The sequence below is a fragment of the Primulina huaijiensis genome, chromosome 17 (genome assembly GCF_012295235.1).
Source record: "Primulina huaijiensis isolate GDHJ02 chromosome 17, ASM1229523v2, whole genome shotgun sequence".
NCBI lineage: Eukaryota > Viridiplantae > Streptophyta > Magnoliopsida > Lamiales > Gesneriaceae > Primulina > Primulina huaijiensis.
In genome coordinates this window covers 9,374,298-9,397,356 of record NC_133322.1, presented here as the reverse complement: position 1 = coordinate 9,397,356, position 23,059 = coordinate 9,374,298, and positions in this window count along the sequence as shown.

Below are 23,059 nucleotides of genomic sequence, written 5' to 3'. Positions count from 1 at the left end.
GTATTTGAAAATTGTGATTTTCATAAACATTATTATGGACTAAATTAAATTAATTCAAGTGTTGAATTAATTAAACACTAGTGGACCTAGTAGAGTCCAAATAATTAAATTAATTCAAGTGTTGGATTAATTAAATCATATTGAGTCTTGTAGAGCTCAATTAAAATAATTATTTAACTAGTGGGACTTGGGTAAATTCAAGTAATGTTTAATTAGTCTTAAATATGTTTGAGATAATTATATTTAGTCCATGGTTTTTAATTTGATTAAAAACCATATAATATACATGCATGGGAGGTGAAAGGTTGGGAGACTACTTTTTGTGTTTTCAAGGCATGGCATGCAACTTTTGCTTTCAACTTTTTGCATGTCCAAGACAAGTCTCCCTCCCCCATTTTTTACACACACCTTGGCCGAAATTCTTCATACTTTTCTCTCCAAGTTTTTCTCTCATTTTTCTTCTTCAAGTGTTGAGGAAGAAATATTCTTCTCCTTGAAAAATCCTCTTAGTTTTCTAGTGCAAATTAAGAGGGGATTTACCTAGCTAGTGGTGGGCCTAATTTTTGAAGAAAGGAGGAGGCTTGTAGATCTTCTTGCCATTCAAGAGCTTTGTTGTTAACAACAAAGTTGGAGCCATCATCAACCTCAAGAGGTTGATAGGTATAATCTCTCAAACACCCTATGTATGTCTTGTATGGTGTTGAAATGTATTTGTTGCACAAGGAACATGGTGGCCGAAAATTTTAGCATGTAAAATAAAATTTTTGACTTCCGTTGCGCTTCCGGTCACCGTAACCGATCCCCTTTCAAGTATAACGTCAAATCTACTTTTAATGTTAGTGATCTTTCTTTGTTTGATGTAGGTGATGAGCGAGATTTGAGGACAAATCCTTTTCAAGAAGGAGAGGATGATACGAACACGGATGGCCAAGCTCCAAGGAAAGCATGGGATCCTTTAGAGTTGCCGGAGGGACCAATCACGAGAAGACAGCTAAAGAAATTCAAAGAGGCACTACAAGGGATTATGAGCAATGAAGAAGGACTTACAAGCAAGGTGCAGAGTGCTAAAAGGTTCGTGATGCATGGGAGTAAGTTTGGGAGTCATAAGAACACCATTCAAGTGATGAATGAAGAAAACATCCAGAATGCTCCGCGCCCGAGCGGGAAAATACTACCGCCCGAGCTCCAAACGTACTGCCCAAGAGTAGATTTCAAGAACATGCGGCGCCCGAGCGGTCATTTTCTACCGCCCGAGCGCGAATAGTCCAGATCTTTGAGATTTTTTCTCTCAAACTTTTTCAAAGCTTCGCTTTGTGTTCATCAAAAATCAAACTTATCAAGATTCGTTCTTGTGGCGTTTGTCGATTGATTTTATACGGATTGTCAACGACAAGTTATTTGAAGGTTCGTCTGTTTATCAATTGTTTTAATCGTGATTATTTGTTGCAAAGTTTTATAACATAGAGGTAACTATCACAACACTATACTTGATTCAAAAGATCGGGACGACATTGATTCCTTGTTCGTTATTGAATTGAGGGCGCGGTTCTAAAATAATCGTGTTTGCTATTCTTACGTACAAGGATTTCGTATCACATTGTCATTGATCCTCTCGAGGACTTGAAATGGTCCATCACCCCTCGGTAGGAGCTTTGAACGTCGCTTCTCAGGAAACATTTCCTTCCTCAAGTGTAGCCACACCCAATCTCCCTTCTCAAATATCACATTCTTCTTCCCTTTGTTGGCGTGCTTGGAATATTGCTCATTCCTCTTCTCAATGTCCGCCTTGACCTTTTCATGCAAAACCCCTAACAAATTCAGCCTTCTTTTTGCCGTCCATGTTCAACCTTTCACTCACAGGTAAAGACATCAAATCCAACGGAGTCAAAGGATTAAAACCATATACAATTTCAAATGGCCAATAATTTGTAGTAGAATGCACACAACGATTATAAGCAAACTCAACAAATGGTAAACAATCTTCCCAATTCTTTAAGTTCTTCTTAAGAATAGCCCGCAAAAGTGTCCCTAAAGTTCTATTAACAACTTCAGTCTGTCCATCCGTTTGAGGATGACATGTAGTAGAAAACAACAATTTTGAGCCAAGTTTAGCCCACAACGTTTTCCAAAAGTAACTCAAAAACTTAACATCATGGTCAGAAACAATAGTCCTAGGCATGCCATGCAACCTAACGACTTCTCTAAAAAACAAATCCGCAATGTGAGAGGCATCATCAGTTTTGTGACAAGCAATAAAATGTGCCACCTTAGAAAATCTATCAACAACAACAAATATCGAATCACTCCCCTTCTTAGTCCTAGGCAACCCCAAAACAAAGTCCATAGAAGTGTCAATCCAAGGTTCACTAGGAACAGGAAGTGGTGTATACAATCCATGTGGTTGTGTCCTAGACTTAGCTTGCCTACAAGTTATGCACTTATCACAAACTCGCTCAACATCACGCTTCAGATGTGGCCAATAAAAATGTTCATGCAAAGCATTCAAGGTTTTTGCTACACCAAAGTGTCCCATCAAACCACCCCCACGTGCCTCCCTAACAAGTAATTCACGAATAGATGATTTAGGGATGCACAACCTATCTTCTCTAAATAAGAAACCATTATGCAAATAGAATTTTTCATGTGGTCCATGCATACAGGTTTCAAACACACTTTTAAAATTCTCATCCAGCACATATGATATGAATCCTTGTACGAATAAATAGCAAACACGATTAAAATCGAATCGCGCCCTCTATTCAATAACGAGCAAGGATCGATGTGTTGTCCCGATCTTTTGAATCAAGTGTGTGTGTGATTTTCATCTCTAAACTATGAAAAGTTTAGCAACAAATAATCACGGAAAAAAAACAACCGAATTTATAACGAACCTTCAAAGAACAAGCCCTTGACAATCCGCACAAGAACGATCGACAAACGCCACAAAGTTAAAACTTTGATAAGTTTGATTTTGATTACAAAGCAAAGCTTTGAAAAAGTTTGAGAGAAAAACTCAAAACTATTGTATAAACTCAATAATAATAATAATGTGTCTTGTATGTAAAATTTCGTCCATAATATTGTGTACAATCTAAAGATTCTAAAAATAAAGTTACCAAGATCAATTAAACTCTAACTAGGAAACTAAAGATTTTCTCGCATCTAACTCGCGCTCGGGCGGTAGGATATTACCGCTCGAGCGCCGAGGGTTCTGGACTATTCGCGCTCGGGCTGTAGAAAATGATCGCTCGGGCGCCGCATGTTCTAGAAATAAACTACCGCTCGGGCGTGGAGCATTCTGGACGTTTTCTTCATTCATCACTTGAATGGTGTTCTTATGACTCCCAAACTTACTCCCATGTATCACGAACCCTTCAGCACTCTGTACCCTGCTTGTAAGTCCTTCTTCATTGCTCATAAGCCCTTGTAGTGCCTCTTTGAATTTCTTTAGCCGTCCTCTCGTGATTGGTCTCTCCGGAAACTCTAAAGGATCCCATGCTTTCCTTGGTGCTTGACCATCCGTGTTCGCATCAGCCTCCCCTTCTTGAAAAGGATTTGTCCTAAAATCTCGCTCATCACCTACATCAAACAAAGAAAGATCACTAACATTAAAAGTAGAACTGACGTTATACTCACATGGTAGATCAAGTTTGTAGGCGTTGTCATTGATCCTGATATGAATCCTCATACGAATAAATAGCAAACACGATTAAAATCGAATCGCGCCCTCTATTCAATAACGAGCAAGGATCGATGTGTTGTCCCGATCTTTTGAATCAAGTTTGTGTGTGATTTTCACCTCTAAACTATGAAAAGTTTAGCAACAAATAATCACGGATAGCAACAAATAATCACGGAAAATAAAAAATCGAAATTATAACGAACCTTCAAAGAACAAGCCCTTGACAATCCGTACAAGAACGATCGACAAACGCCACAAAGTTAAAAACTTTGATAAGTTTGATTTTGATTACAAAACAAAGCTTTGAAAAAGATTGAGAGAAAAACTCAAAACTATTGCATAAACTCAATAATATCTCAATTGTGTGTTAATTTTCGTTCAAAAATGTTTTAATAAATAAAAGATATCTCAAATCAAGTCTCCAAAAAAATTAAAACTCTAGAAAAGAAACAAATCCGCGCAGAAAACACAGGACACGGACCCCGTGTTGACTCGAGAGAATCAACTTCAGCTGGAAACAAGGAGCACGGACCCCGTGTACTGGTCCGTGCTCGGGTCCGTGCCGGCACGCAAATTCTTCATCCTCGACTAAAAAGGGCACGGACCCCGTGTGCAGGTCCGTGTAGACATCCGTGTAGTCTCGGCCGTATTCAACAATTCTTGAATAATATTCCTTTGGTCTGCAAACGTGCTCCCATGCATCACGACCCCTTCATGCTTGCTCATGACTCCCTGTAGTGCCTCCTTGAACTTCTTTAGTCGTCCCCTCGTTACTGGTCCCTCCGGCAACTGCAAATAATCCCATGCTTTCCTTGGAGCTTGACCGCCCGTGTTCGCATCATCCACCCCTTCTTGAAAAGGATTTGTCCTCAACTCTTGCTCATCACCCACATCAAACAACGACAAATCACTAACATTGAAAGTGGAACTCACATTGTACTCACCTGGTAGGTCGAGTTTGTTGGCGTTGTCATTGATCCTCTCAAGAACTTGGAATGGTCCATCGCCCCTGGGTAATAGCTCCGAACGTCGCTTCTCAGGAAACCTTTCCTTCCTCAAGTGTAGCCACACCCAATCTCCTTTCTCAAATATCACCTTCTTTTTCCCTTTGTTGACTTACTTGGCATATTGCTCATTTCTCTTCTCAATGTTGGCCTTGGCCTTTTCATGCAAACCCCTAACAAATTCAGCCTTCTTTTTGCCATCCATGTTTAACCTTTCACTCACAGGCAAAGACATCAAATCCAATGGAGCCAAAGGATTAAAACCATACACAATTTCAAAGGGCAAATAATTTGTAGTAGAATGCACTCTACGATTATAAGCAAACTTAACAAATGGCAAAAAATTTTCCCGATTCTTCAAGTTCTTTTTAAGAATAGCACGCAAAAGTGTTCCTAATGTCCTATTGACAACTTCAGTTTGTCCATCCGTTTGAGGATGACAAGTAGTAGAAAACAACAATTTAGTGCCAAGTTTAGCCCACAATGTTTTCAAAAAGTAACTCAAGAATTTAACATCACGATCAGACACAATAGTCCTAGGCATGCCATGCAACCTAACGACTTCTGTAAAGAACAAATCCGCAATGTTTGAAGCATCATCAGTTTTATGACAAGCAATAAAATGTGCCATCTTAGAAAATCTATCAACAACAACAAATATTGAATCCTCCCCTTCTTAGTCCTAGGCAACCCCAAAATAAATTCCATAGAAATGTCAATCCAAGGCTCACTAGGAACAGGAAGTGGTGTATACAATCCATGTGGTTGTGTCTTAAACTTAGCTTGCCTACACTTTATGTACTTTTCACAAACACGCTCAACATCACGTTTCATATGTGGCCAATAAAAATGTTCATGCAATGCACTTAGAGTTTTAGCCACACCAAAATGTCCCATTAAACCACCCCCATGTGCCTCCCTAACAAGTAATTCACGAATTGAAGATTTAGGGATGCACAATTTATCTTCTCTAAATAAGAAACCATGATACAAATAAAATTTATCATGTGGACCATGCATACATGTTTCAAACACACCTTTAAAATCCTCATCGAGTACATATAATTCTTTCACATGCTCAAATCCCAAAATTTTTGATTCCAAGGTAGACATTAGTACGTACCTCCGTGATAGTGCGTCGGCCACTACATTTTCCTTACATTGTTTGTACTTGATGATGTAGGGGATTGTCTCTACAAATGCCACCCACTTTGCATGCCGCTTGTTCAGCTTTTGTTGACCCTTAAGGTTCTTTAGAGACTCATGATCCGTATGAATCACAAACTCCTTTTGCTAATACTTTTGAGATTGCTATAGTTCAGCGCTGCTCCATTGAGCTTCTCACTAAAGTACGCCACCGGCCGTCCTCCCTGCATCAACACTCCACCAATACCTACACCTGAAGCATCACATTCAATCTCAAAAGTATTAGCAAAATCAGGTAAAACAAGTAAAAGAGCATTAATTAACCTTTGCTTTATAAGATTAAAAGACTTCTCTTGCTCCTCGCCCCAATGGAATGGAACGTTCTTCTTGATCACCGCCGTCATTGGTGATGCCAGTGTGCTAAAATCTTTTACAAAACTCCTATAGAAGCTTGCAAGACCATGAAAACTTCGAACTTGACCAACTGTAGTAGTCGTTGGCCAATCTCGAATGGTACTTACCTTGTCTTCATCAACTTGTATACCCTGTGAACTTACCACAAAACCAAGAAAGACAAGTTTGCTTGTACAAAAATCACATTTCTTTAAGTTAGCATACAAATTTTCAGCCCTTAGTGTGATTAGCACAAGCCTCAAGTGATGAACATGCTCATCCAAGTTTTTGCTATGCACTAGGATATCATCAAAATAAACAACAACAAGCTTTCCTATGTGTGCACGCAAAACATGATTCATTAACCTCATAAAGGTGCTAGGAGCGTTAGTTAAGCCAAAAGGAATTACCATCCACTCATATAACCCGTATTTGGTTTTAAAAGCAGTTTTCCACTCATCACCTTCCCTCATCCTAATTTGGTGATAACCACTCTTCAAGTCAATTTTACTAAAGACACATGCACCATGCAATTCATGTAACATATCATCTAGTCTTGGTATGGGATGCCTATACTTAATGGTTATGTTATTGATTGCCCTACAATTCACACACATACGCCATGAACCATCTTTCTAGGTGGGGACATAGACTCACCCACAAAACCCCTCTCTAACAACTCACTTACCTGCCGTTGAAGCTCCTTAGTCTCTTCCGGATTGCTCCTATAGGCGGGACGATTTGGCAATGCACTCCCAGGCACGAAATCGATTTGGTGCTCGATTCCCCTCAATGGTGGTAAGCCTTGCGGTAACTCCTCCGGAAATACATCTTCAAATTCCTGCAAAAGTGAAACAACAATGCTCGGAAGGGACCCGTCTATATCACCTGTGTTAAGGAGGATCTCCTTATAAACAATCAACACAAGTTGTTCATGTGTGTGTATCAATTGTTTCAACTCACCTTTTTGGGCCATATATGATTTCTTTTTGGCCTCTTTCCTCTCAATTTCTTCCCTGTCATTTTCTTTCCTCTAATTTTTCTTTTGTAAGGCTGTCTCATTTTTTTGATCACTTTTTTTCAGCCATTTCATTTTTATTTTCAAAGGCCATCTCACTTTTTAGTTCACTCTTTTTTTCGGCCTCATCTCTCTTCTTTTTTTTTCAAATTGTCCTCCAACACTTGCTTTGGGGACAAAGAAAGTAATACAATGGATTCTTTTTTCAATACAAATGAATACCTATTCTTGAACCCATCATGTGTCACTCGCCTATCATATTGCCAAGGCCTACCCAACAAGATATGACAAGCATGCATGGGTACCACGTCACACAAGACCTCATCCACATACTTCCCAATAGAAAAAGGCACTAGCACTTGCTTGTTAACTTTCACTTCCGCACAATCATTCAACCATTGAAGCCTATATGGTTGAGGGTGCTTTAGTGTAGGCAAACCCAATTTCTCCACCATTTCAACACTAGCCACATTAGTACAACTTCCCCCATCTATGATTAAATTGCAAACCTTTTTATTCACAAAACACCTAGTATGGAACAAGTTCTCTCTTTGGTTAGTCTCCTCTTCCTTGACTTGGGCACTCATAATTCGTCTAGTCACTAGTGCTTCACCTACAACTGCCTCATAACCCTCGTCAGGATCCTCTAATGCAGGCATCTCATCATCATCACCCTCACTTTGAGACTCATATTCACGATAGTCATTTAAAATCATTACCCTTTTATTAGGACATTCACTAGAAATATGACCTAACCCTTGACACCTAAAAAATTTAACATCTCTAGATTGATTAGAAGGAGTTTCAGATTTACCTTGCACTCCTTGTTTAGGCGCCTCTTGTTTGGTCTCAAATTTGGGCTTGGTCACCACCTTGTTCTCCTCATGTTTCACCACATTTGACCGACATGAAGATGATGAACCCCCAGTTGGATTGGTGCGGCCAACACCACGCCTTTTGAGTTGTTGCTCCACTTTTATGGTCATTTGCACCATATCGTCTAGATCCAAGTATTGCCGAAGCTCAACTTGATCTTTGATTTCCCTGTTCAAACCACAAAGAAAAATTGCCATGGTCGCCTCATTATCTTCCTCAATATTGGCCCTAATCATGACTACTTCCATCTCCTTATAGTAGTCCTCAACACTCTTCAGCCCTTGCTTCAAAGTTTGTAGTCTCTTATGTTAGAGTAGGTGCACGTCGAGCCAAGTGTTGGCCGAGTGTTCACAATGAAACTCTATGTATAAGCAATCTTTATTTTAATAATATTTGAAATTATTGTTTTGGCACATCTTTATCTATATACCCATGCTAGTTGCATAGATAAAGCCCTTGAATATACAAATAGTAGAAAGAATATGAGATGCTCATATGATGAGTATCATGAAACTCATATTTGGAATACTGTATATTCTAAACGGTTCCTAGTCGATTCAGCCGCCGCTAAGAAGGATATAGGCCGCTCGAGCTTGAGACTAGTATCTGCGATGTGAGTACCATGTTTCATTGGTAGGGGACATTGTGATGTCCGAGCATGCAGATAGGTGCTCCTGGTAGAGTGCACTGAACAACCCTCCATTAAAGGACTTTCCAAGTGGTTCTCACTTATCGAGTGGAAAAGTCCTAGTTTATGGTTGTACACCATTAGTCCTTATGACCCGGGACAACATTGAGACTCTATGTGCTAGAATTACACTTTGACTTGTTTACCGACTCTCATGGGGTCATCAGGTGGCAAGGTTGGGTGTTCTGTCGAAACATATAGGAGTCGATGCATTGTAGTCGGGGATTCACCGCTTACCTACGGGTATGGATATCCTATGTGTTTTTCATGTATATGTAGTTTGAAATCTCTGATCAGAGTATGGTGGTAATTATGAAAGGGGTTTCATAGATTACACCATCGATGCAACTACGACATGACACATAGTATCGATTCATTGACAACTCTCGATATACCAATGGTTGTCGAATCGGTCGGGATATATGAGTTGAAGGGACCGTACTGTACGCTAACCATAATTGAATGGTTCTTGCAGGCACTATCATTTGATACCTAGGGAATCATGTAAGCGATGCTGCTAGGCGTTTAACATGATTGGTTGGGTACTATCAGACTTGAGTTCTGACGTTCTTATTATCAAGGAGTTGATAAATAAGAATGGAGCAATTGGGGTATGCTCATATAAGGACATGTTTAGTCCGAATCACATGGAGATGTGAACCCACGGCTAGTTGTATCAATGAACCATTGAGGGCCACACAAGTACTAGCTTTCTAGATCCCGTTGAGAAGTAAAATAGTTCAATGTGTTGAACGGCTTATAAAGGAGTTTATAAGCGTAAGGAAAATTAGAAGTATGACTTCTATAAAGGAGAAAATAGTTCAATGTGTTGAACGGCTTATAAATGAGTTTATAGGCGTAAGGAAAAATAGAAGTATGACTTCTATGAGAGAAATGTAAATTTTAATTTATGGAAGTGTTCCTAAATTAAAATTTGGCCAAGTGAATAATGTATTTGAAAATTGTGATTTTCATAAACATTATTATGGACTAAATTAAATTAATTCAAGTGTTGAATTAATTAAACACTAGTGGACCTAGTAGAGTCCAAATAATTAAATTAATTCAAGTGTTGAATTAATTAAATCATATTGAGTCTTGTAGAGCTCAATTTAAATAAATTTTTAACTAGTGGGACTTGAGTAAATTCAAGTAATGTTTAATTAGTCTCAAATATGTTTGAGATAATTAAATTTAGTCCATGGTTTTTAATTTGATTAAAAACCATATAATATACATGCATGGGAGGTGAAAGGTTGGGAGACTACTTTTTGTGTTTTCAAGGCATGGCATGCAACTTTTGCTTTCAACTTTTTGCATGTCCAAGACAAGTCTCCCTTCCCCCCATTACACACACCTTGGCCGAAAATTACACACACTTCTCTCCAAGTTTTTCTCTCATTTTTCTTCTTCAAGTGTTGAGGAAGAAATATTCTTCTCATTGAAAAATCTTCTTGTTTTTCTAGTGCAAAACAAGAAGGGATTTACCTAGCAAGTGGTGGGCCTAATTTTTGAAGGAGGAGGAAGCTTGTAGATCTTCATCCACTCAAGAGCCAAGTTGTTTACAACTTGGTTGGTGCCATTCATCAACCTCAAGAGGTTGATAGGTATAATTTTTCTAAACACACTATGTATGACATTTTGTTGTTTTTGTATTTGCTACACCAAGATATGGAGGTGGCCGAAATTTTTACATAAAAATTTGATTTTTAAACTTCCGTTGCGCTTCCGGTCACCGTAACCGATCCCCTTTCAAGTGGTATCCGAGCTATGGTTACGATTTTGGTGTAGTAAATACATAATATTATGTTGAGGTTCATTTCTAACCGCATGAGATAAAATTTTGCATCGAATCAAGGCCGGTTTCGGGGGATTTTTTGGGCAGCAAGTTGCTGCCCATTTCGGGCAGCTCGGGCTGCCCGAAGGGCTGCCCATTTCGGGCAGCAAGGGCAGCCCGAGGGGCTGCCCGAACAGCCCCTATTTTTAATAAAAAAAAAAAATTTTTTTTTGCCGGAATCCGGCGACGGAGCTCCGGCGACGGCGATGACGACTAGGGTTTTCAAAAGGTGTTTTGAAGTATCAAAGTGTCATGGGCCTTGAGTTGTTGGGCCATTGGATGGCTAACACATTTGTGAAATTTTAAATGGGCCGAAATGTTTTTGGTGAAAAATGAATTTTTGGGCCCTTAAGTTTAAATTTACAAAAGTTGCAAATATTTTCTCATGAAATAAATAATTTAAGTTGGACTTTAATTATTTATAGTAAATGGTGATTTACAAGAAATTCGGTTATAAATAAATTAATTTGAAAGTAGACAAAGGTGTTTGTATACTTTGTTAATTTAGTTTATAATCGTGGCGGTTAGTGATTGGATCAAGATATATAATATTGGATCAATTAATTATTGTGATAATTAATTGATGGTGTATGATATGTGATATTATGCATGAAGGATGATCAAAAGCCCAAGCCCAATTTGCTAGGTGTATGCTAGGATATTTTGTGTTGAATGATTGTAATAATTATCAAATTTATAAAGTGGGCTTGGTTTATGGCCCGTTCCCACCCCATGAGATGTATCCCTATTTGCCATGGATATTTATTTGTAAATATTAGTATAGTGGATGATCAAGATTGGAAGATGGTGGCCATGATGATTATGAAGATCGAAGACATGTAAATATTGGAAGCTAATGTAATAGTTGCATTTGCATCCCGTGCATTTCCCTAGGATTGGACCTAGGCCCGTGTTTAGCTCACACGGGCCATTAGTGTTGGGGCGATTGATCATCCTTATTTTGTTTACTGTTTATAATATATGCATGATATGTTATAAATAATGAGTATGTGCGTTATTATTATGATAATAACAAAGTTGCATGAATCCGGCAAACATACGATCAAACATGGCGAGCTTTTAAATAAAATTAATGATGAGACCTTTCAAAATTAAAAACCCTCATTTTGAATAAGATTCAAAATTAATATCAAGCCCGAAAAGGGGAATTATAAATTTGTTTATAATTTCCATGTCTTCCATCGACAATGGGTGCATGATGAACGCTACCCGTGCTCGGGGCTCGGCTCATATTATTGGGGGGGCCTTGGGTGCCGGAAAGCTGTGACATCCATTGACATGGTGATGTGAACTACGTGGAACTCCCATGATTTCGGCTCATATTATTGAGGGAACTCATGGCGACCGTCCATTAAGGTTCAATATCGATGGGTTAGGCTTGACACGTGAAGATGAACGACGTCATATTATTGGGTCCTAATCAAACGTGAGACAAAAGTTTACGTAGAGGGTTGCATGGAGATGCAATTGGAAACTACCTTTTAGGAATTGTGATTGGCTGATATTATTCGGGATCATAATTCGCTAGTTGGACCTTACGTACCTACTGAGGAAAGGAGTTTCCCGTTTTCACTAGAGGGTAGTGAAAGATGTCAAAACAGTGGGAGCGAATATTTATAAAGTAAAAGTCCATACTTTATATCTTACTAAATATTTTGAAATAGTCATCAACATTTATCTGTTTTCACTTTTCAGTACAAATTGACAATGTCTTCGATTCGCAATCCGATATCTGCAATACTCGACAAACACATGTTAACCGGACCTAATTACCTCACTTGGCTAAGAAACCTAAAAATCGTCTTGAATTCGGAAAGGATAGCATATACACTTACTGAGTCGCCCCCTGTTGAGGCTCCGACTGACTGCACTCCTGAGGAATTGCAGACTTACAAGGAATGGTGTGACCATGACTTGAAAGCCAGGTGTTATATGCTGACTTCTATGAATGATGAGCTACAGAGGCGTTTTGAGGATGCAAAGAGTGCTGCTGACATTCATTTGCATCTCAAGGAGCTCTTTGGAGAGCAAACACGGCCTCTTCGGCATGCTACCGTCAAGGAGCTAATCACTTTACGCATGCGAGATGGGGCCTCGGTCCATGAGCATGGCCTAAAAGTGATTGGGCTCGTGGACAAGCTCGTTGGCATGGATTTGATGTTGCCTTTGGAGTTGACCACTGACGTGTTACTCTTGTCACTGCCTAGCTCGTTTGATCCTTTTGTGGTGAATTTCAATATGAACAAGATGGAGCCGACCCTTGAGGAGTTGGTGAACATGCTTGTGACCTTTGAGTCCACCATCAAGAATGAGAAGCTGGTTCTTTATGTGGGTTCTTCATCTGGTACGAAGATTGATCCACATGGGAAGGGAAAGAAGCGTTCTTTCCAACGTCCCAAGAAGAACGTGCCCTTGATGAGGCAATCTCCGAATCCCGTTGTGGCAGCCACACCAGTTAAGGCTGACAAGACTGCTGATGAATGTCATCACTGCAAGAAGCCTGGACATTGGAGGCGTAACTGCTGGGAATATCTTGCCCAGAAGGGTTCTGGAAATGGTATGTTCTTTATCAAAGTAAACATTTCAATTAACTCTACTTCTTGGGTATTAGATACCGGCTGTGACTCACATCTCTGTAATGAGTTGCAGGTGATGGGAAGAAGTAGGAGGCTCAAGGAAGGTGAGACCTTCTTGAGGATGGGCAATGGGGCAAGAGTTGCTGCCAAGGCTTGGAAGATGTTTACTTATTTTTGAACGATAATTTCAAGATAATTTTTAAGAGATGTTTTGTTTATACCTGATTTGGTAAGAAAACATTGTTTCCATTTCTATGTTGATAAAGATGGATATTCTTGTTTATTTGGCAAAGGTGTTTGCAATATTTACAAGAATGAATGTTTGATTGGTACTGGTGAACTTGAAGACGATCTCTATAACTTAAAATTGAAAGATATTCAACTAAATGTCCATTTGAAGGCAGACACCATATGAGATATGGATGGGTAAGTCTCCCAAATATTCTTGTCTTAGAATATGGAGGCCCTGCTTATGTGAAGCATGTAGTGGGAGATAAAATTGGATTGTTGATCCATTTTATGTAACTTTGTGGGATATCCAAGGAATTAAGTTGGATATTGTTTCTATCATCCCCAAGAAACAAAGGTGTTTGTTTCTAAGAATGCAACCTTTTTGGAAAAGGAATTTCTATTGGATAGAAAAGGGGAGATGATAGAACTCGAAGAGGTTCGAGAGACACCCACAATTGTAGAACCCACACTCGAAGAGCCAAGAGAGGAGATACAAGCTCCTAGAAGATACGAGAGAGTTTCGAGACCACCTATGAGGTATGGTCTGCTTCTTGAAGAGGGCCATGATGAGCCTATCCATGGATGTGATCCATGGACCTTCAAGGAAGCGTTATCTAATGCCGATACATCCAAGTGGCTTGAAGCAATGGAATCTGAGATGAATTCCATGCATTCGAACCAATTGTGGGATCTTATGGATCCACCTGAGGGAACGGTTCCCATAGGGACTTGGGGCGGATAGGAAGGTATTGACCTTCGAGGAGCGATTGGTGGAAAAAGGATATACTCAAAGACAAGGAGTTGACTTTGAGGAAACCTTTTCTCCAATTGCAATGTTCAAGTCTATAAGGATATTGCTAGCCATGGCTGCATGGTATGACCATGAGATATGGCAGATGGATGTCAAGACAGTCTTTCTTAATAGGGATTTTAAGAAAGTGATTTACATGTCTCAACCTGAAAGGTTTACATTTATCGGAAGTGAGCGTATGGTATGCAAACTTCAGAGATCTATTTATGGTCTAAAGCAGGCATCTAGGAGTTGGAACCTCAGATTCGATAGTACAATCAAAGAGTTTGATTTTACTAAGAATCCTGAGGAACCCTGTGTGTATAAGAAGGTCAGTGGGAGTGTGGTGACATTCCTTGTGCTTTATGTTGATGACATTCTACTCATTGGGAATGATGTAGGAATGTTGCAATCAACTAAGATATGGTTAGCGAGTAAGTTCTCGATGCAGGACTTGGGTGAAGCATCTTTTGTATTGGGAATACAGATCTATAGAGATAGTTCAAGAAGATTGCTTGGTCTCACCCAGTCCACATACATGATACCATCGTGAAGCGGTTCTCGATGGATGAGTCCTAGAGAGGACATCTACCAATGTGTCATGGCGTGTCCCTATCCATGTCTATGTCTCCCAAGACTGATGCAGAGATAGCGGCGATGACGAGCATTCCTTATGCATCTGCGATTGGTAGCATCATGTATGGGATGATATCTACACGTCCTGACGTGGTTTTAGCACTAAGTGTAGTGTATAGATATCAATCGAACCCTGGTCTTCCACACTTGAAAACTGTGAAAGACATCCTCAAGTAATTGAGAAGGACCAGTAAGTTGTTATTGGTCTATGGGGTGGAGAACTGAAATTGGAAGGCTATACCGACTCTAGCTTCCAAAGCGATATCGATGACTCAAAGTCAACCTCTAGGTTCGTATTCATGCTCATTGGTGCTGCTGTCTCTTGGAAGAGTTCCAAGCGAGACAGTACTGCGGATTCCACCACTGAGGCCGAATACATTGCTGCATCGGATGCAGCAAAGGAGGCTGTTTGGATAAGGAATTTCGTCCAAGCGTTGGACGTCATTCCTAATGGAGTTGCTCCTATCCCGGTGTTTTGTGAAACACGGGAGCCATAGCTCAGGCAAAGGAGCCAAGGTCTCATCAGAAATCCAAACAAGTATTGAGAAAGTACCACATCCTCGGAGAGATTGTGGAAAGAGAAGTGTCTATCGACTAAGTCGGCTCCGCAGATAATGTTGCTGATCCACTAGCTAAGCCTTTACCTGAACCATTATTCGAGATGCATCGCGAATCAATTGGTTTGAAGTATATGGGTAGTTGGCTCTAGTGCAAGTGGGAGATTGTTAGAGTAGGTGCACGTCGAGCCAAGTGTTGGCCGAGTGTTCACAATGAAACTCTATGTATAAGCAATCTTTATTTTAATAATATTTGAAATTATTGTTTTGGCACATCTTTATCTATATACCCATGCTAGTTGCATAGATAAAGCCCTTGAATATACAAATAGTAGAAAGAATATGAGATGCTCATATGATGAGTATCATGAAACTCATATTTGGAATACTGTATATTCTAAACGGTTCCTAGTCGATTCAGCCGCCGCTAAGAAGGATATAGGCCGCTCGAGCTTGAGACTAGTATCTGCGATGTGAGTACCATGTTTCATTGGTAGGGGACATTGTGATGTCCGAGCATGCAGATAGGTGCTCCTGGTAGAGTGCACTGAACAACCCTCCATTAAAGGACTTTCCAAGTGGTTCTCACTTATCGAGTGGAAAAGTCCTAGTTTATGGTTGTACACCATTAGTCCTTATGACCCGGGACAACATTGAGACTCTATGTGCTAGAATTACACTTTGACTTGTTTACCGACTCTCATGGGGTCATCAGGTGGCAAGGTTGGGTGTTCTGTCGAAACATATAGGAGTCGATGCATTGTAGTCGGGGATTCACCGCTTACCTACGGGTATGGATATCCTATGTGTTTTTCATGTATATGTAGTTTGAAATCTCTGATCAGAGTATGGTGGTAATTATGAAAGGGGTTTCATAGATTACACCATCGATGCAACTACGACATGACACATAGTATCGATTCATTGACAACTCTCGATATACCAATGGTTGTCGAATCGGTCGGGATATATGAGTTGAAGGGACCGTACTGTACGCTAACCATAATTGAATGGTTCTTGCAGGCACTATCATTTGATACCTAGGGAATCATGTAAGCGATGCTGCTAGGCGTTTAACATGATTGGTTGGGTACTATCAGACTTGAGTTCTGACGTTCTTATTATCAAGGAGTTGATAAATAAGAATGGAGCAATTGGGGTATGCTCATATAAGGACATGTTTAGTCCGAATCACATGGAGATGTGAACCCACGGCTAGTTGTATCAATGAACCATTGAGGGCCACACAAGTACTAGCTTTCTAGATCCCGTTGAGAAGTAAAATAGTTCAATGTGTTGAACGGCTTATAAAGGAGTTTATAAGCGTAAGGAAAATTAGAAGTATGACTTCTATAAAGGAGAAAATAGTTCAATGTGTTGAACGGCTTATAAATGAGTTTATAGGCGTAAGGAAAAATAGAAGTATGACTTCTATGAGAGAAATGTAATTTTAATTTATGAATGTGTTCTTAAATTAAAATTTGGCCAAATAAATAATGTATTTGAAAATTGTGATTTTCATAAACATTATTATGGACTAAATTAAATTAATTCAAGTGTTGAATTAATTAAACACTAGTGGACCTAGTAGAGTCCAAATAATTAAATTAATTCAAGTGTTGAATTGATTAAATCATATTGAGTCTTGTAGAGCTCAATTTAAATAAATTATTTAACTAGTGGACTTGAGTAAATTCAAGTAATGTTTAATTAGTCTCAAAAATGTTTGAGATAATTAAATTAAGTCCATGGGTTTTTAATTTGTTAAAAACCATATAATATTTGCATGTATGGGAGGTGAAAGGTTGGGAGGCAACTTTTTGTATAACCAAGGCTTGGCATGCAACTTTTTTACTTTAACTTTTTCCACAACCAAAAAAATGTCTCTCCTTCTCTCCTAGCATGAATAGTGGCCGAAAATACTATTCATTCTCTCCATTTTTTTGTTCTTCAATGGTTGGAGAAAACACTCACTTCTCAAAGAAAAATCCTCATAGTTTTCTAGTGCAAAATATGAGAGGATCTACCTAGTTGGTGGTGGGCTTAATAGTTGAGCAAGGAGTGCTCAAAGGAAGCTTGAAGATAGTTTCTACCATTGAAGAGCTAAGGTGTTTACTCCTTAGTTGGAGCCATACATCAATCCTTTGAGATTGATAGGTATATTTTTCTAAACACAATATGTATGAAATTTTGTTGTTTTTGTATTTGCTACACATTAAATCAAGGTTGCCGAAAATTTCTTATGAAAAACAAAATTTTTGTGATTCCGTTGCGTTTCCGATCACCGTAACCGATCTCCTTTCATCTTATACATCTCCCTATAGTAGTGGTTGGGCACAAACCTTTTCCTCATGACCCTCTTCATCTCATCCCAAGTTTCAATGGGATTCTCATTATAGCTCCTCCTAGTGGTCACTAGTTGATCCCACCAAATGAGAGTATAGTCTAGAAATTCCACCACCGCCAACCTAACCTTTTTTTCCTCGGAGTAGTTCGCGGTGACATTCAAACAGAAACTCTACCCTCTTTTCCCACTCTAAGTATGACTTCGGGTCAGATTTCCCATGGAACGATGGAATTTTCATCTTAATACTACCCATGTTTCCATCCTCCCTATTCCCATCATATCTACCCCTTACGGCCTCTCTTTTCCCTCTACCAAATCCTCTACCTCTTCCACTCCTACCCCAATTTTCGTTTTGGCTCTCCTCATCTCCTCACAAATCATACTCTTCCTCTTCTTCTCCCCTACCCATATTTTTAGGCTTAGTTTTGTCTCCCCTAGTACTAACTTCAAGCCTATCCAACCGCTCATGTAATGGCTCTAACTCGGTTCTCATCATCCTACAAAAATGCCCAAATAACGCCTATATTTGTACTTTAGATAACCCCGGGTTCGAACTATCTCCTACCTTCCTCTCCATTTAATTTCAGTTTGTACCTGCAAGAAAACGTTAGTAGAAAACAATATGTTCCTCACCCAAATGCTTACGGTCACTCCAAAGAAAGTCGCTCGTCACTCCTCTCTAATTTTTTTTTTTTGCTCACAACAAATACTCACCGTTCACTCCAAAGAAAATTCACTCGCACTCAAGTATTTTCACTCAAATTTGAGGGTTCCCTCAAGGTTCTCAAGCTTTGTATTTGCGTATATCAAACAATCAAGTTCAACGTGTGAACAAATGTGATCGACTCACTTGGACTGCGTAGACAAGAAATTTGAAGGTATAATTTTTTTGTTTTGTCTGACTATGAGAGACAATTGAATATGACTCTATAAAGAAAATAGAATGTCTTGTGTGTAAAATTTTGTCCATAATATTGTGTACAATCTAAAGATTCTCAAAATCAAGTTACGAAGATCAATTAAACTCTAACTAGGAAACTAAAGATTTTCTCGCATCTGACTCGCGCTCGGGCGGTAGGATATTACCGGTCGAGAGCCGAGGGTTCTGGACTATTAGCGCTCGGGCGGTAGAAAATGACCGCTCGGGCGCCGCATGTTTTTGAAATCAACTACCGCTCGGGCGCGGAGCATTCTGGACGTTTTCTTCATTCATCACTTGAATGGTGTTCTTATGACTCCCAAACTTACTCCCATGCATCACGAACCCTTCAGCACTCTGCACCTTGCTTGTAAGTCCTTCTTCATTGCTCATACGCCCTTGTAGTGCCTCTTTGAATTTCTTTAGTCGTCCTCTCGTGATTTGTCCCTCCAGCAACTCTAAAGGATCCCAAGCTTTCCTTGGAGCTTGACCATCCGTGTTCGCATCAACATACAACTCTTTCACATGCTCAAACCCCAAAATTTTAGACTCTAAGGTAGAGATTAGTTCGTATCTCCGTGATAGTGCGTCGGCCACTACATTTTCCTTACCTTGTTTGTACTTGATTATGTAGGGGAATGTCTCAATTAATGCCACCCACTTGGCATGTCGCTTGTTCAGCTTCTGTTGACCCTTAAGGTGCTTTAGAGACTCATGATCCGTATGAATCACAAATTCCTTAGGCCTCAAGTAGTGTTGCCACGTTTCAAGAGTCCTCACAAGCGCATAGAGCTCCTTGTCATATGTTGGATATTTCAGCGCTGCTCCATTAAGCTTCTCACTGAAGTATGCCACCGGCCGCCCTCCTTGCATCAACATTCCACCAATACCTACACCTGAAGCATCACATTCAATTTCAAAGGTATTAGCAAAATCAGGTAAAACAAGTAAAGGAGCATTAATTAAATTTTGCTTAATAAGATTAAAGGACTTCTCTTGCTCTTCGCCCCAATGAAATGGGACATTCTTCCTGATCACCGCCGTCATTGGTGCTGTCAGTGTGCTAAAATCTTTTACAAACCTCCTATAAAAGCTTGCAAGACCATGAAAACTTCGAACTTGACCAACATTAGTAGGTGTTGGCCAATCTCGAATGGCACTTACCTTGTCTTCATCCACTAGTATACCCTGTGAGATTACCACAAAACCAAGAAAGACAAGTTTGCTTTTACAAAAATCACATTTCTTTAAGTTATCATACAAATTTTCAGCCCTTAGTGTGATTAGTACTGGTCTCAAGTGATTAACATGCTCATCCAAGTTTTTGCCATACACTAGGATATCAACAAAATAAACAACAACAAACTTTCCTATGTGTGCACGCAAAACATGATTCATTAACCTCATAAAGGTGTTAGGAGCGTTAGTTAAGCCAAAAGGCATGACCATCCACTCATATAACCCGTATTTGGTTTTAAAAGCAGTTTTCCACTCATCACCTTCTCTCATTCTAATTTGGTGATAACCACTCTTCAAGTCAATTTTACTAAAGACACATGCACCATGCAATTCATCTAACATATCATCTAGTCTAGGTATGGGATGCCTATACTTAATGGTTATGTTATTGATTGCCCTACAATCTACACACATACGCCATGAGCCATCTTTCTTAGGAACTAGTAAAACAGGTACAGCACAAGGAGACATGGACTCACGCACGAAACCCTTATCTAACAACTCACTTACCTGCCTTTGAAGCTCCTTGGTATCTTCCGAGTTGCTCCTATAAGCTGGACGATTTGGCAATGCACTCCCGGGCACAAAATTAATTTGGTGCTCAATTCCCCTCAATGGTGGTAATCCTTGAGGTAGCTCCTCCGGAAATATATCGTCAAATTCCTGCAAAAGTGAAACAACAATGCTCGGAAGGGTTCCGGCTATATCACTTGTGTTAAAGAGGATCTCTTTATAAAGAATCAACACAAGTGGTTCATGTGTGTGCATCAAATGTTTCAACTCACCTTTTTGGGCCATATATGTGTTTTTCTTGGCCTCTTTTCTCTCATTTTCTTTCACCTCGTTTTTTTTCCTCTCATTTTTCTTTTGTATGGCTATCTCACTCTTTTTATCACTCTTTTTTTCAGCCATTTCATCTTTGTTATCAAAGGCCATCTCACTCTTTAGTTCACTCTTTTTTTTTCGGCCTCATCTCTCTTCTTTTTTTTCAAGTGGTTCTCCAATACTTGCTTTGGGGACAAAGGAAGTAATACAATGGTTTCCTTCTTCAATACAAAGGAGTACCTATTTTTGAACCCATCATGTATCACCCGCCTATCATATTGCCAAGGTCGACCCAACAAGATATGACATGCACACAAGGTCTCATCCACATACTTCCCAATAGCAAAAGGCACTAGCACTTGTTTTGTAACCTTCACCTCCGCACAATAATTCAACCATTGAAGCCTATATGGTTGGGGATGCTTTAATGTAGGTAAACCCAATTTCTCCACCATCTCAACACTTGCCCCATTAGTACAACTCCCCCCCATCTATGATTAGATTGCAAACCTTTTGATTTACAAACCACCTAGTGTGGAACAAGTTCTCTCTTTGGTTAGTCTCCTCCTCCTTGACTTGGGCACTCATGATTCGCCTAGTCACTAGTGCTTCACCTACAACCGCCTCATAACCCTCGTCAGGATCCTCTAATGCAGGCATCTCATCCTCATCATCCTCACTATGAGATTCATACTCACCATTGTCATTTAAAATCATTACCCTTTTGTTAGGACATTCACTAGAAATATGACCTAACCCTTGACACCTAAAACATTTAACATCTCTAAATCGATTAAGAGGAGTTTCAGATTTACCTTGCACTCCTTGTTTAGGTGCCTCTTGTTTGGTCTCAATCTTGGGCTTGGTCATCTCCTTATTCTCCTCACGCTTCACCACAATTGATCGCCACGAAGATGATGAACCCCAGTTTGGTTGGTGCGACCAACTCCTCGCCTCTTGAGTTGTTGCTCCACCTTTATGGCCATTTGCACCATCTCTTCTAGATCCAAGTAGTGCCTAAGCTCCACTTGATCTTGAGTTTCCTTGTTCAAACCACAAATAAAACGAGCCATGTTCGCCTCACTATCCTCCTCAATATTGGCCCTAATCATAACTACTTCCATCTCCTTATAGTAGTTCTCAACACTGTTGACCCCTTGCCTCAAAGTTTGAAGCATCTTAAACATCTCCCTATAGTAGTGATTGGGCACAAACCTCTTCCTCATGACCCTCTTCATCTCATCCCAAGTTTCAATGGATCTCTCATTATACCTCCTCCTAGTGCTCACTAGTTGATCCCGCCAAATGAGTGCATAGTGTAGAAATTCAACCATCGCCAACTTAACCTACTTTTGCTCGGAGTAGTGGTGACATTCAAACACAAACTCTACCCTCTTTTCCCACTCTAAATATGCCTCCGGGTCAGATTTCCTATGGAACGATGGAATTTTCATCTTAATGCTACCCATGTTACCATCTTCCCTATTCCCATCATATCAACCCCGTACGGCTTCTCTTCTACCTCTACCAAATCCTCTACCTCTTCCATTTCTAGCCCAATTCTCATTTTGGCTCTCCTCATCTATTCCCAAATCATACTCTTCCTCTTCTTCTTTCCTACCCAAATCTTTAGGCTTAGATTATTCTCCACTAGTACTAACTTCAAGCCTATCCAACCGCTCATGTAATGGCTCCAACTCTACCTACATCATCCTACTAAAATGCCCAAACAACGCCTCCATTTGAACTTTAGACAACCCCGGGTTCAAGTTATCTCTTACCTCCCTCTACATTTAAATTTTTAGATTTGTACCTGCAAGAAAACGTTAGTAGCAAACAAAATATTCCTCACCCAAATGCTCACGGCCACTCCAAAGAAAAGTTGCTCGTCTCTCCTCTCTTATTAATTTTTTTTTTGCTCACAACAAATACTCACTAGTCACTCCAAAGAAAATTCACTCGCACTCAAGTAATGTCACTCAAATTCGAGAGTTCTCTCAAGGGCTACAAGCTTTGTATTTCGAGTATATCAAACAATCAAGTTTCAACTCGTGAACAATTGTGACCGATTCACTTGGACTGCGTAGACAAGAAATTCGAAGATAAATAATTTTTTTTGACTGTGTAAGGCACTTGTATATGACTCACAAAAATGAATAGAACAAAATACTAAAAAGAATCAATGGTACTTTTTTTTCCTATTAGTAATTCCAAAAATTCAAGGAAAAATAAAAAAATAGTGCACAAAATTTCGTGTATCACATATTTACGAAC